At 33.4% G+C, this 13727-nt stretch overlaps 2 protein-coding genes across 2 annotated transcripts in view; one reads left to right on the forward strand and one right to left on the reverse strand.

The window, feature by feature from the left end:
- Positions 1-13727, forward strand: part of LOC127838647 (uncharacterized) — a 337890-nt gene that overhangs the window by 288528 nt on the left and 35635 nt on the right. The gene's annotated exons all lie outside the window — the stretch shown is intronic.
- Positions 11647-13727, reverse strand: part of LOC127838638 (potassium channel subfamily T member 2-like) — a 149648-nt gene continuing 147567 nt past the window's right edge. The window contains exon 26 of the mRNA XM_052366492.1: positions 11647-11706. The gene's annotated coding sequence lies outside the window, so the exon portion shown is untranslated. The remainder of the gene's footprint in view (positions 11707-13727) is intronic.

The raw sequence follows: 13727 nt of genomic DNA on the forward strand, positions 1-13727 counted from the left end.
CATACAAATTAACAGCTATTACCTTAACGGGCCATTACAGTTTTAAGCAACCGATCCCTACAAATCATAGCTTGAACCATAGACTTTATTCAGATCTCAGCATTTTATCAACCATTGATAGTATCCATCAGATAATTAATATTAAAATGGTGTATAACTGAAGTTCCGGTGATCTGGTAAACATGTGACTATTGGGAAGTCAAACTGGAATTATTGGAATTATGTTGAAGGGTTTTTACTTTTATCATATTTAACTGCAGTTTGATTTTTATTATGATAATATGTGGTCAGTTTAATTTTGTGTACACTTAAATGATTTATGAATACCCCTGGGCTAAAGGTAAGGTTAAGGTGCCCTTCAACAAGTTTAAAACACCTAATTCTTTGCTTTGCATTGACCATTTCAAGGTGGTGACAACAGTTTTATTAATTGGTGTTGTTTTGTGTAGCAATGGTCACTCACCTCAAATAAAGGACCTTTAAGCGATAATAAAAATGATCTCCTGTTGATACAACTGGAGTTTCTCTTTGTTATATTTTACCGCCAGATTAGTGTTATTTTTTCTCAAACATATAGCACATTCTTATGTAAATCTAACTAAACAAGTGCATCATTAATACACATTATACTTACCCTGCTGTTACCATCAATTACCACTCGTCCACTTTTGGGCTTGGATCTCTGGTGATCATGAGTGGGCAGAGAATCAGGATTATCTGCCCCTGTTGGCTCTTCCCTCTTCTAAGATGGGAGGAGAGAAAATAAACTGATGTGTAGAGATCTCAGAATACTAATTCCAATCCTTATGCAATTTAAAAATAAAGTAAACATTTTGCACCTTGGGTCCCCTAAACTATACCTGTCCTTAAAAAGCATTTGTAAGCTAAAGCATTTAAGAAATAAAAAATACATCATGTGATACGTAAGAAAGAACTCGAAACATATCAAAATTTACAATAATTATAAAATTTGTTTCATGTTAATTTTAAGTTGAGTGTAACCCTCCTGTTCCATAGTTTCCCACGGTAGTCTTCATCTTATAATAGAAATCAATGCTTTTCCTGCACACAGGTTTATTTTCCTAGGGGCATTAGCATCTTATACTGCACATGTATGCTAATATCACTTTAAGTGAAAAAGGAAGGCAATTTCTGTCGACACAGAAACTTTAATTGAACATTAAAGAGAAAAGTTTCTCAAATAATTGAAGTTTATAACATAATTAAACAAATTTATACATCACTATTATTGACTACAAAGTATTAAGAATTAAAAATATCATTTACATTACAGAGGCTTTGACTCTCCAACAAAAACAACAACAGCAAATATATCCGCATTAACCAAATTTACAGGATTGTACTTGTGCTATTTTTAAAGGATTGTTGTTACTACGGGCTTAGGTTCTATTTTACTGAAATTTCATAAGTCAGTTTAACACAGATTTGCTTAAGCTTACAATTTTCATATTGCATTTTAGTTTTCATTTTAATGATTTTAAGACAAATTGAATATGAATCGCTAAAGTGAGTTCAAAGCTAACCACAACACATTTTACTTAGTGAACCATTAATTTTACATGATACTGTACATGATAATATAAAGTGATAATGTTAAGTGATAATGTTAAGTGCTAATTTCAAGTGTAAAGTCTAAGTAATCATTTTGATAGAGAAGGTTAAGTGATAATTTAAAGCAATAATTTGAAGTTATAATTTTGAAGTGATAAAGTAAAGGACTCCACCTGAGCTAAGCAAATGACATTTCAAAGAAATCAGACCCAGATCCTTACCCCATTACGCTCCTGCATTTTGCGCTCATCAATCAACGGTGAAGGCTTGGGCGACAGGGAGCTGGGACGGATCAAATAACTGAAACACACAATAATCATGTGTATGTCATTTAGATGCACTGAGGTAAACCTAATGTCAAATATGATTTTATTAACCAATGTCATGCACAAAGAGGTCTTATGCCAAATGGGGCCAGTGTAGCACAAGACCAGCCCCCACAGCTACCCTGTCTGCTATAAAATCACGCAAGGTTTCTTGGTCTCATTAGCCGACAGCGTAGCTCCTGACCAGTTGGCGCAATGCGCAAGATGGTCCTGAGCAACGCTGGTTGCATATGGCATTAGACCAATTTTGGCATGGCGCAGGTCATTTATCTATAAATTTATATAATTATGAAGACTGCTACAGGACTGGAAATCAACTTTTAAAGCTACTTGTCCAGTCAAACTGATTCCTTCACATTTTCTTAACCTTCAATAAGAAAATAAAATTTATAATAATATTTACTAGAAGTATGACTTCAAAATCAAGCAATGACTACAAAGAATGCAACAAAATCTATCTTTTATGTATAATTTAATTTTGCATGCATGATGCATGTAAAATTGTTACAAATATGTTTTATGAGTTAAATTAGTTTCACCAAGTATAAAAGAGGACTGGTAATTTTGTACAAAGATTCGAATTTATATATAATAGATAAAACCAATTAAATCTTGATCTTAAAAAAAAAAATAAGAATGGCAAAATGAGTAACGTTCACAAATTTGAGAAGTTATTTAGAAAAAACAAGAGATTGCCAAGCAATATGGTCCCCTACCGGTGAAAGTTTCATGAAAAAATATGAAGAACTTTTTAAGTTATCGCAGGATCCAGAAAAGTTTGACGGACAGACTGACAGACTGACACACAGCGCGCAAACCATAAGTCCCCTCCGGTTTCACCGGTAGGGGACAATAAACAAATACTTTCTTGTTAATGTATTGTTGTGTTTTCCTGATACACATCTTCTACACATGTTTAATTCATGAATTACACAAACGTGAACAGTTGAATGCTTTGAGACTTGCTCTGGGAAAATGGGTTTTAATGCATTTGCGTTAAGTGACGTCTAAGATTAGCCTGCGCAGTCCACACAGAGTAATCAGGGACAACACTTTCTGCCTAAACTGGATTTTCGCTTAAATGAGTTTTCTTTCAAACCAAAAAAACAAAAAACATAATACGTTTAATCAAGAATATTTACATGATATCCCCCAAGCAAAGGTGGAGGTCGTAGCTTGGATTTATCACCACATAAGAGATGGTATCCTTCTTCTCATTTGTTTCATCTGAAATATAAGGGCAACCAGTTAACACTTTCCCACTTGGAAGCAAAGTGAAAATGGCTAAGTGCTGCTCAACAGTATCTAAGGTTTGCAGATGAAGCCTTAAAAACTTGCATATAGTAACAAATGTCTTAAATAAAATATAACTTTCTAAGGGACTACAAATGTGTGAAAATACGTTTCTAAGTGGTCAAGGGTTAAACCAGACAGCTGGAGCAAAAACAGACAGTTATGTCAACAAAAAGCATACCCAATTAATTGAATACAGTCAATCTTGTGGATGCGACCACTTGTATTAAGCGACCTTTGTCTTATGCGACCATTTTGAAATCCCACGGAGCTTTTTCGCTATATAATGATATTGTATTAAGCGACTTTTGTCTTACGCGACCAGCGACCGCTGATTTTTGTGTATTTTGATGTCCGAATCTTGAATTAAGCGACCACTAGGAGGTAAAAGTGGTTAATCTATTGATCTTTCAGGGACAAATCCGTGTTAATTGTTTATCTAAGCCGATAAGATGTACTGTTTCACCTCTGCTTTGTTTTCACACCAACCATTATGATTATGCTTTGTCTCGTTGACCGGTTCTGACCGGTATTGTTGTAGACTGCGTATCAATTTATTGAGTTGAATAATAGAAGAACGTATTTCGCACAGTCTACAGCTTAAATAGTTTACTATGTGGAACATTAAGAGACAACGCCGATTTTTCTCGAGTATAGATAACAGGTGCAGAAACAATGCACTGTACGCGACAAACATTTCCTGCGAAGTGCGGAAAATAAACTATTAATTGGCAACATCTGTCGAAATCCGTACATTACCAATTTGTAATTATGCTAATTAGTAGATATTTGTTAGCCAATCACATTGTTATTTACTTAATAAATTTTCCAATCAGGTCTGTTTGTTTGTTTCCAATTGACGTGTTTTAATTTTTTCAGGTTATTATGCATCATAATCGAGTCAGATTTCCTTAAGCGTACATGCAGACATTAAAATGTCAAAACGAAAAGTGTTTACATTGAACAAGAAAATTCGGGTTTTTCAATTGTCAAAGAGTAAAAGTGCACGTAAAATCGCAGATGAGTTTGGAGTCGGTAAAACTCAAATTCAGAACATTCTTAAGCGTAAAGCCGAGGTGCTTGAAGACGTGGAAAATAATGTGTCAGGTGAAAAAAATCGCGCGAGGTGCACGAGGAACGAGGACATTAATGATCTTGTGTTAACGTGGTTTAAGGATGCAACAACAAGGAGAATGCCTGTGTCAGGCCCTCTCATTTGTGCTCAGGCCCTTAGATTTGCGTCCGACAAGGCTTCCACTGGCTGGTTAGCTTCGTTTCTCAGCACATTCTTAGCCAAACTCTTTGTTCTCAGGAAAAAAAATTCCTTGTCTATGTTGTTTTTGCAAATAAATATGTACACACAATTCATTTATAATAAATGATAATTTATAATAAGTGAAAAAATAGAACACATTATAAGTAAAATATTGTTTATGTATTGTGTTTATATTCATTTTATTATAAAAGTTAAAATCATTCTGGACAAAAGAGATTATCCTTCATATAGATTAAAATTGAGGGTAAGCATTCTTCCAGAATGGCCTTTTTTATTTAAAGACCATTTTATTAAGAGACCACTTTTGATTACTCCCTTGAGTGGTCTCTTAATCGTGATTGACTGTACATTCGGACAAGATCACCAATATGGCAATTGATCTCTCACTTGAGTTGAAGGACCATAATGGCAAGTAAGACTAAAAATTATGAATTTAACTATGTTTGAAAATAAGTGATGACAATTTTATTTAATAATATATACCCTTCTTCAGTAAAAAACAAAACAAAAAACATGGCCACAAAACCAGGTGTTCAGCATATACGTTATAAATTTAATTTGAATTAATTGAGCACTCCTAAGCTTGATCTGCATGTAAGAAATACCTGCACAGAGAAAGTGCGGTAACTCAATCCAAACTAAAGTTATTAGGCGGAAGACAGTTTGTTGTCTTTCTTAAGTAAAAGTTACCATGACCTTGTTTTAACTCGTCCCAAATGCAATCCCAAGCAGAGGCTGCATGCAAGTTTCCAAGTTTTAGATTTGTCAATCCAAACAAAAACTATTGATCAGAAACTACTGTTTGCTGTTTTTCTATCGTTTAGTTACACTGACCTTAACATCAACTCGCCTAGCTGGCCCTGATATCCACCCAGTGGTTAAAAAGAAATTAATAACAAAAACTGTTGGAACTGTTTTGAATTGTCATTTTGCAAAACCATGATTAAGTCCCTTTAAGAAGGAAATTAAATATGGCTACATGTATATGCCACCAGCTTAAAAATCATAACAGCTTGCTAATCAGTATCTTAGGGCTGGAAATGAAGCCTTCAAACTTGAATCTATTAAGAAAGGTCTTTAATTTAATTTTATTTTCTAAGGGACTACACATGCGTCAGAGAATGTATCTGAGTATTTAAGGGTAAGAGGTAGTATACCATAGTTTTCAAGTGTAGCCCAAGGCATTGCATCCGACATTTCACAATTTGGCTGAACACTCAAAGTTTTGGGACTTAATATCATAGAGGAAAAAAGACCAAGGGCCATAACTCTGCCAAAGACCAAGGGCCATAACTCTGCCATACACATGTTACTAGTTGCAGCCAGAACTCCTTTTTGTACACTCATCTAAATATTACGGTCATTCAACTGTGAAAGTTTCAGCTATATTCACCCAGTAGTTAAAGAGATGTAAATAACACAAAATTGTAGGACTATATATCCTATGGTGGAAAACACAAAAGGGCCATAATTCTGCACAAGTCTCCATATACTGTAGTCTTCAAGGGGGTTAAGTTACTATACCGTAGTCTTCAAGGGGATTATGTTACTAAACCATGGTCTTCAAGGGGGTTAAGTTACTATACCGTAGTCTTCAAGGGGTTGACCAAGGCTCTGCATTCTACATTTCACAAGTTGGCTTATCTCGTGTCGTTCAGGGTTCATCACCCTTGATTTCCCGTCCTTACGATGGTGTTCTGCCATTGACATCATGTTGAGTGACACCTACAAGAAACATCATAAAGATAACCCTTTCCCACTCAGGAGCAAAGTGAATACGGCTATGTGCAATCAGAATAAAACCAAGACATCCTGCAGGCAACTTATCGCTCGCAGGCTTTTCAGGTTTTATGCTCTCCGCTTCTCATTAGTATCTTAGGGTTGAACAATTCAAACCTAAATAACTTTAAAAAATATATTAATCTATTTAGAAAGGTCTTTTATTACATTTGAATTTCTAAGCGACAACAAACAAGTCAAATCTGAAAGTTAACGTGATAACTGCTTAGCAAATAGTGTCTCTGTCAAAGTTACTTTTGAAAGTATAGTGGTTTGAGTGTAGAAGCAAGTAGAGGAGATCTTACTTTTTTAATGAAAGCTAAGAAGTGGCACCAGAAAAATCAATGAAATTGTACATCTTGGAAAACAAAGTAACTGGCAAATCTGAACACATATGAAACAAAAAAGCTGACACATAAGAAGATAATGTAACCCATCATTATAATGAATATTATAGTCTGGGAGTAATTCAAACAATTACATACTTCAAATGAACAACTGAGTGAGAAATCACTTAAATTTGCAAAATTTTACATTCTTTAGGCTTGGAAATATTCATTTGCTCTTTAAATGATATACATATAGGAACTGGCATGAGTTGTCATATCATACCATATTTTATTAAACCAGTTCAGAAATTTTGTTAGTAAGCGAGCCTTTAGCGAGCTTACTAACGAATTTCCTAGACGAGTTTAATAAAATATGGTATGATATGACAACGCGTGTCAGATCTTTTTTATCACATGCTTTAAATGAGCAAATTAAATAAATATTTACGCAAACATAAATGATAAATCCCGAATGTTGTTTACATTTCGTGACGTCATTTGACGTTGCAATGTCATTTCAGCAAAATAACAAAATGCGATTGGTCAATAAATGCAAACTAAGCCAACGCTTAAAAATGTTGTATTACACATGTGTAATATAAAAAAATATGTAATGATTGTATTACATGGGAAACAGGGTACAGCATGTGATAAATATAAATAAACAAATTAACTTGTATTAAATGGTAAATAATTGCAGAGGTCATACATTTAAGCAACAGTTGAAAGCTTGAAAGGGGAAAAAATAAATTATTCCACGAATAAACGTGATTCCAAATCATTGCAAAAGGGAATAAACTTTGCAAAAATAATATGGATATTGGAGAGAAACTTCATATTAGGAAAGGATAAAGATGTTTTATGAAAAGAAAACTCAATATTAAATACAGGGAAAACTATGCAAAACATGCATACAGATAGACAACTCCCAGTAAATGTTTCTTTAAAAGGTAAGGAAACTTAAGGATGGCATAGGTCGACACCATTTACATGGACTAAGTGAATTTGTCCTATGTTTGCAAGCGATTTAGTTTGTGCACATTTTGCCAGAGTTTAAGATACCATAAAAATATATTCCGTGAATCATGATTCAATTGATTAAAATCACTTTCAGTGCGGACATTTATTTATTCTTGTTATTTTATATATTCATGAATAAAGGTAAGTGCAAGGTCAGTATATAGGCCAGCTATATTTAAAAAGTAGTAATTGTGCTCAATCGGTTACCGCAGTGAAATGGATATGGCATACATCTTATGAAAAGATATAAAATAGTTCAAAGTGTGTCAATTAGACTATGGCTTTTTAAACGATTTAGACAAATAAATAGATGAACCATTTCTTAAGCTAGTCACAATAGCGATGAAAAGATCGGATGTTGTTTGTCGTAATATGTAAAATGTCCCCATTTTTTATCTTATCGAATTACATGGTCTGGATAAAATTTATCTGTTAAGAATGTATTAATTTTGTGTAAAAATGATTGCACTGGAAACCATGGAAACAACAATTAACCTTGCAATGCAATGAAACCTAAACACACAATTTGAATGCAATGCCTCATTCCTCAGTAAAGTTATTGAGCAGAAACCTTTTTTTTTATAGTAACAGTGACTTTGACCTTGACATTGCAAGTCCAGAATTAAACCCCGAGATCGCTCTTTGTTTCAATTCTTACAACAGTTTCATCAAGATTGATCAATTAAAACTGAAGTTATTGAATCGAAACCACTTATTAACCCTTTTCCACATAAGAAGCAAAGTAAAAATGGCTTTTGCAAACAGCATACAACCAGAACAGCCTGCAAGTAACTCAAAGTCTATTCAGGTTTAATGCTGTATGCTGCTCATCAGTATCTAAGGTTTGTAGATGAATTCTTAACAACTTGAATCTAGTAAGAAAAGTCTTTAATCAAATTTAACTTTTTAAGGGACTACAAATGCGTCAAAATACATATCTAAGGGTAGATCACACATGGAGATAAAACGCCCAGAATTACGTTCACAATTGATTTTAATTATGATCAAAAGCTAACTATCAGAGTTATAGAGCAGACAAGGTAAATTATGCTATTTTCTATAATTCAAAGGCCATAATTCAGAAGTTCTTCATGCAGTTATCAAATGTTTCCAAAATATGATGCCAATTAATGTTACTATACCATTTTGTCTCATGATGATTAAATATAAACTGATTGAGTTATTGGGAAGATGTGTTCCCATAGAAGGCCCTTTTTTAAATGGGAATTTAAATGGTGAATCCATTATACGCCTCTATTATTTTGTGCAGTGAATAACAACACATATAAGTGATAATATATAGCAAAATATTGGATTGGTATTAGGAAAGGGGGTTAGTAAAAAGTATAAGGGAAAATAACTTCAAAGACAATACTCAAGACATGTTATCTTCATTCTTCATGACAACAGTTAACTTACAGCAGACATGACCTGTCGACAACAAAGTTATACAATGCTAGTAATTAATTGTCTAGCCATGCTTAAAATGAAATCTGAAAAACTAATAGCTAGCACTAAACAGCCAAATGCACAATCATGATTGCAAAATATGGAACTCATTATACATAACTTGTAATAATATAAATTAACAACTTCTTGTTTAATAACTTTTAATCATATAATGAACAAATCTAAGAAAAATATATTGGTCTTTAAATTAAAATGAAATAAAAATTACACTGACTAGTCACTTAAACTAAAAAAAAATGTTTTTTTGTAAAACTTATGTTAAAATATCTATATATGATATAAATTTATAAATTGTAACACAATATAAATGACAAATAACTTTTATACCTAAATAACATATTAAAATTCTCTGTCTAATTCTGATAATCAAGTAAAACTAACATTAAATAAACAAAGAAATTGAAATAAAAAAATATGAAAAAAGACCAACACAGAAACAAATACCCGGTAGGAAAAATGGCCTAAGGCGCTCACCTGAGACTCTAAGAAACTTTACTGTTCTGAGCAGGTAGTGTTCACTAAGTTAAACCATAACACTAACCTAACAACTGGCAATTAAGTCTTTGAAACAAAAAATTAAAATCATTTTCAAACTCAGAAAGATTTTCAGATATCATTACAAAACAAATTTTAAAAAAAGGTTCTCAGCAAGTTTCATTATGAGAGGGTTACAAATGTGATTTCTATAGTGTTCAAATGGTTGTTCCATTGACTTAAATTATATCTGACTCTACGGAGAGACCCAATTATTTTCAGACCAAGTGTCATGAAGATTGGGCAATAATATTGCTTCTAGAGTTTTAACAAGCTTTTTCTTTCACTCGACCCACTGACCTTCTTTTTGACACCATGTGACCCGGATATGTACTAGGTCAAGATATCATTATGAAAAGTGTTCTCAGCAATTTCATAAGCATATATCTGACCTATAGAATGTTTACAAGCATTTACTATAGCCATATAAGTAAACCTGCCGGACCACTGTTGGCCATGCTTTTCAATGGACTGGAACCATTTTAAAACTTTTCAAATATTATTGGTATAATTGTTCTGAGCAAGCTTCATGGTGATTGGGCATTTTGTAAATTTGATAGTGTTCACAGATGATATGAGGACCTTGTGACCTTGTATTGTACCCTATGTGACCAGTGACTAAGTTTCAAACTCCATCAAGACAGCATTAGGATAAATGTTCTGACAAAGTCTTCTGAAGATTGAGCAATAGACATGTTCTCAAAAGTGTTGACAAGGTAAAATGTTTAAATGATGAAGACGCAAGGCAGACAAAAGGTGATAACAAAAGATCAACATGAGCACACTGTGTACAGGTAAGCTAAAAACAACACAGCAAATAAAAACGTGCTTGTCCTTTATTGAAATACTGGTGAGTGGTTACACAATGGTAAATGTGATTTCAAAAGAGTGAATATATACCCCAGCACGGTTTCTATAGCGACTGCCTTTCTGAAAGCAACAGTTCATGTCACCAGCCTAAGCATGAAAACATCATTCACAACAATTTGCATATTGATAATTTAAAGGGGCTTGTTCACAGAATAACAAAATTATGCTATAGACTTTTAGTCTAAAGAATACTGGTTCTAAAGCCACGCTGGGTAAAACCTTTTTTTAAGTGGAGCTTTACTGTTTGGTGTTTAAAACCTGGCAATTAAAGGCATATACCGACACACTTTAGAAATGCCTAAATTTGTGAACAAGTTCCTTTAAATGATCTTAGGCTAAGTCATATATCAGTATTAGAAATGTAAACTGACTGTTTTGCAAAATTGGTAATTTAAAGTAACTTATTATAATATAGCAAATCATAAATGCAATAGAACTACTAGGAAAACATTATAAAAATTATCTTTAAATTATTATTAACTTAATAAACTTCAGAATTCAACACTACCATTCATTTGCATGGAATAAAATTATGAAGAAACTTTAACCAAATGATAGTTAGCACATTGAGGGACAACATTGAACGAAGTGCTACAGATGAAAGAACAAGTCTAAGGAATTCAAGGAAGTTTGCCAAGTAAAATATACATCTAAACCTTTAGGTTAAAGGACTACCTTTAACTTGATGACATTAAGTGGTTGGCATTGTTCAATACAAATATTTTTTCAACCATCTTCTTTGAAATGTATGTAAGTTTATTTTGGAAAAGATATATAAATACAATTTTTTTTAAATTATTATTGAAACAAGATAACCACAGGAACATGATAATGATTCATTTACCAAAATATCAACCATGCAAATGGCCTTAACACTGACAAATTTACTCAATAATAACAAAGCATCTGGGATGTTTGAAAAATAAATGCCCTTTTTTTTCTTGGGTATTTTCAACTTTTTTTGTTCAGAAAGATAAATACTGAAAAAAAAGACAGTCAAGTCAGACAAAATATTGTGAACATTAATTTAATCGCAGACTTATAAGAGTAATTCGGAAATCTAGCCTGAATTATAATAGCTCAAAAGAATTACATATAAAGCATTAAATTGAAGTTGAAATGGGTAGTAAAAAAAAAGTGACACACGCACAATAAGGAAACGAAAAGGGATACTTACAACTGAATTTCTAAATGCTAAATTTAGCGCAGACTGATCTCTCGATATGAGTGAGGAGCTCTAAATATAGCAGAAACAAAACAACAGTCATCGTGTGATAAGCAATATACACGTGTGTTGTTATGTGACATACAGGACAATACAAGCACACCCACTCTACTAATTGGACTTTAAATTAAGACATCAAACTCATAATGGATATACTTTTGGTAATTTTGTCAACAAAAAAAATCATGTTCTGGATGAATTATTGTAAAATTCTGTCTTTAGTTTTATTATAATAAACACTTTTCCATGACCAGCTTTTCATTAAAAGTGATGGTATTTATTATTTTAGGAGTTTTTGTAAATCCAATTCAAGATCTAATTTTGAAATCGATTTATATGATGCATTAAAATATGCAAGTGCGTATTTTACTTAAAATTTGTCAACATTTATCAATGCAACAAGTAAAACTGCTTGTAATGAATTGTAAACAAGGGGGCCTGAAAGGCCCAAAGTCGCTCACCTGAGATTCAAAGGAACTGACCTGTTCTGTGCAGCCCAAGATGTCATTAGAACAATATGTTCTTCCCAACTTTCATGACTAGTGAACACCCTGGAAGCCACGTTTTTCAACAGACCAGAACCATTTTCATACACATCCAAGATATCATTTAAACAAATATACTGACAAAGTTTCATGAGGATTCATAAGTCCATATAAGGAAAAATGCCCCGCCCACTGGTGGCCATGTTTTTTCAAGCAACTGGAACCACTTTCGAACTTGTCCAAAATATAATTGGGACAAATCTTCTGACAAAGTTTCATGATGATCATACAATGAATATGGCTTCTATAGTGTTAACAAGGTTTAACTATACAATGTAGCTATATAAGGAAAAATGCCACGCCCCCTTGGCGGCCATGTTTTTCCACCAACCGGAACCATTTTCGAACTCATCCAAGATATCATTGGACAAGTCATCTGACCGAGTTTCATGATGATCGGACAATAAATGTGGACTTAGTGTGTTAACAAGGTTTTACTAAAGCATGATATATAGCCATATTAGGAAAAATGCCCCGCCCCCTGGTGGCCATATTTTTTAAGCAACCGAACCATTTTCGAACTCATTCAAGATATCATTAGGACAAATTTTCTGACCAAGTTTCATGAAGATCGGAAAATAAATGTGGCCTCTAGAGTGTTAACAAAGTTTTTACTATAGCCATATAAGGAACATAGAGAATACTAGGTTAGCGTTGAATACAGAGAAGTTTATGTTGCGAGGCTTAGAACGCCGGAAGCGCGAGCCTTGGCGAGCGCTTTCGGTGTTCGAGCCGAGCAACATAAACTTCTCTGTATTCAAAGCTAATCCTAGTATTCTATTTATCCCATTAGATTTTTTTCAACGTGACATTTAACATAAATATATCTAATAACCTTAACAATAATTTTAATTCAGTCATAAAAGCGCTTAAAATCTAACAAATGTAACCATGCGTAGTGATATACATGTATTTGTTCTGGTACGCAAAATAGTCTTTAAAAAATTCACACACAAACTGTAAAACAAGTAAAAATATCACCATATGCCTACATTCAATTTTACGCAGTATGCGAATTTTAATACAATACGACCGCGAAAAGATGATTTTACTTTACTATAATTCATTTTATTTTCGAAAGAAAATGATCAAAATCCAATATGGCGGCGATTGCTCCTGACAAATTGCTGTCGATGTCAACATACATGTACACCATCGACGACCTAGTTCTGGCTACCATAACTTTAAATGTCGCTTTTTATGATTTTTGACTGGCGCGACTTTGTACAGGTCTGTCAATACTAAATAAACTGTACGCTGAAGTTTCTTTAGCTATCGACGACCTTGACAATTTTGACGAGTAAACAGACCATTGCAGCGACTGAAACTTTATTTGACAAAATATACAGGGCAATACGTTTTCCGACTTCGTATGACGAATTTAAGGACGCGCAGAATGTGTCTTTTATATAATGTTATGGGTATGCCGTGTGTGATCCGATGCATCAATGGCGCCCATGTTAAAATAATTTCCCCGAGAACAGGGAA

Source organism: Dreissena polymorpha, chromosome 7 (assembly GCF_020536995.1).
Source record: "Dreissena polymorpha isolate Duluth1 chromosome 7, UMN_Dpol_1.0, whole genome shotgun sequence".
Lineage (NCBI taxonomy): Eukaryota > Metazoa > Mollusca > Bivalvia > Myida > Dreissenidae > Dreissena > Dreissena polymorpha.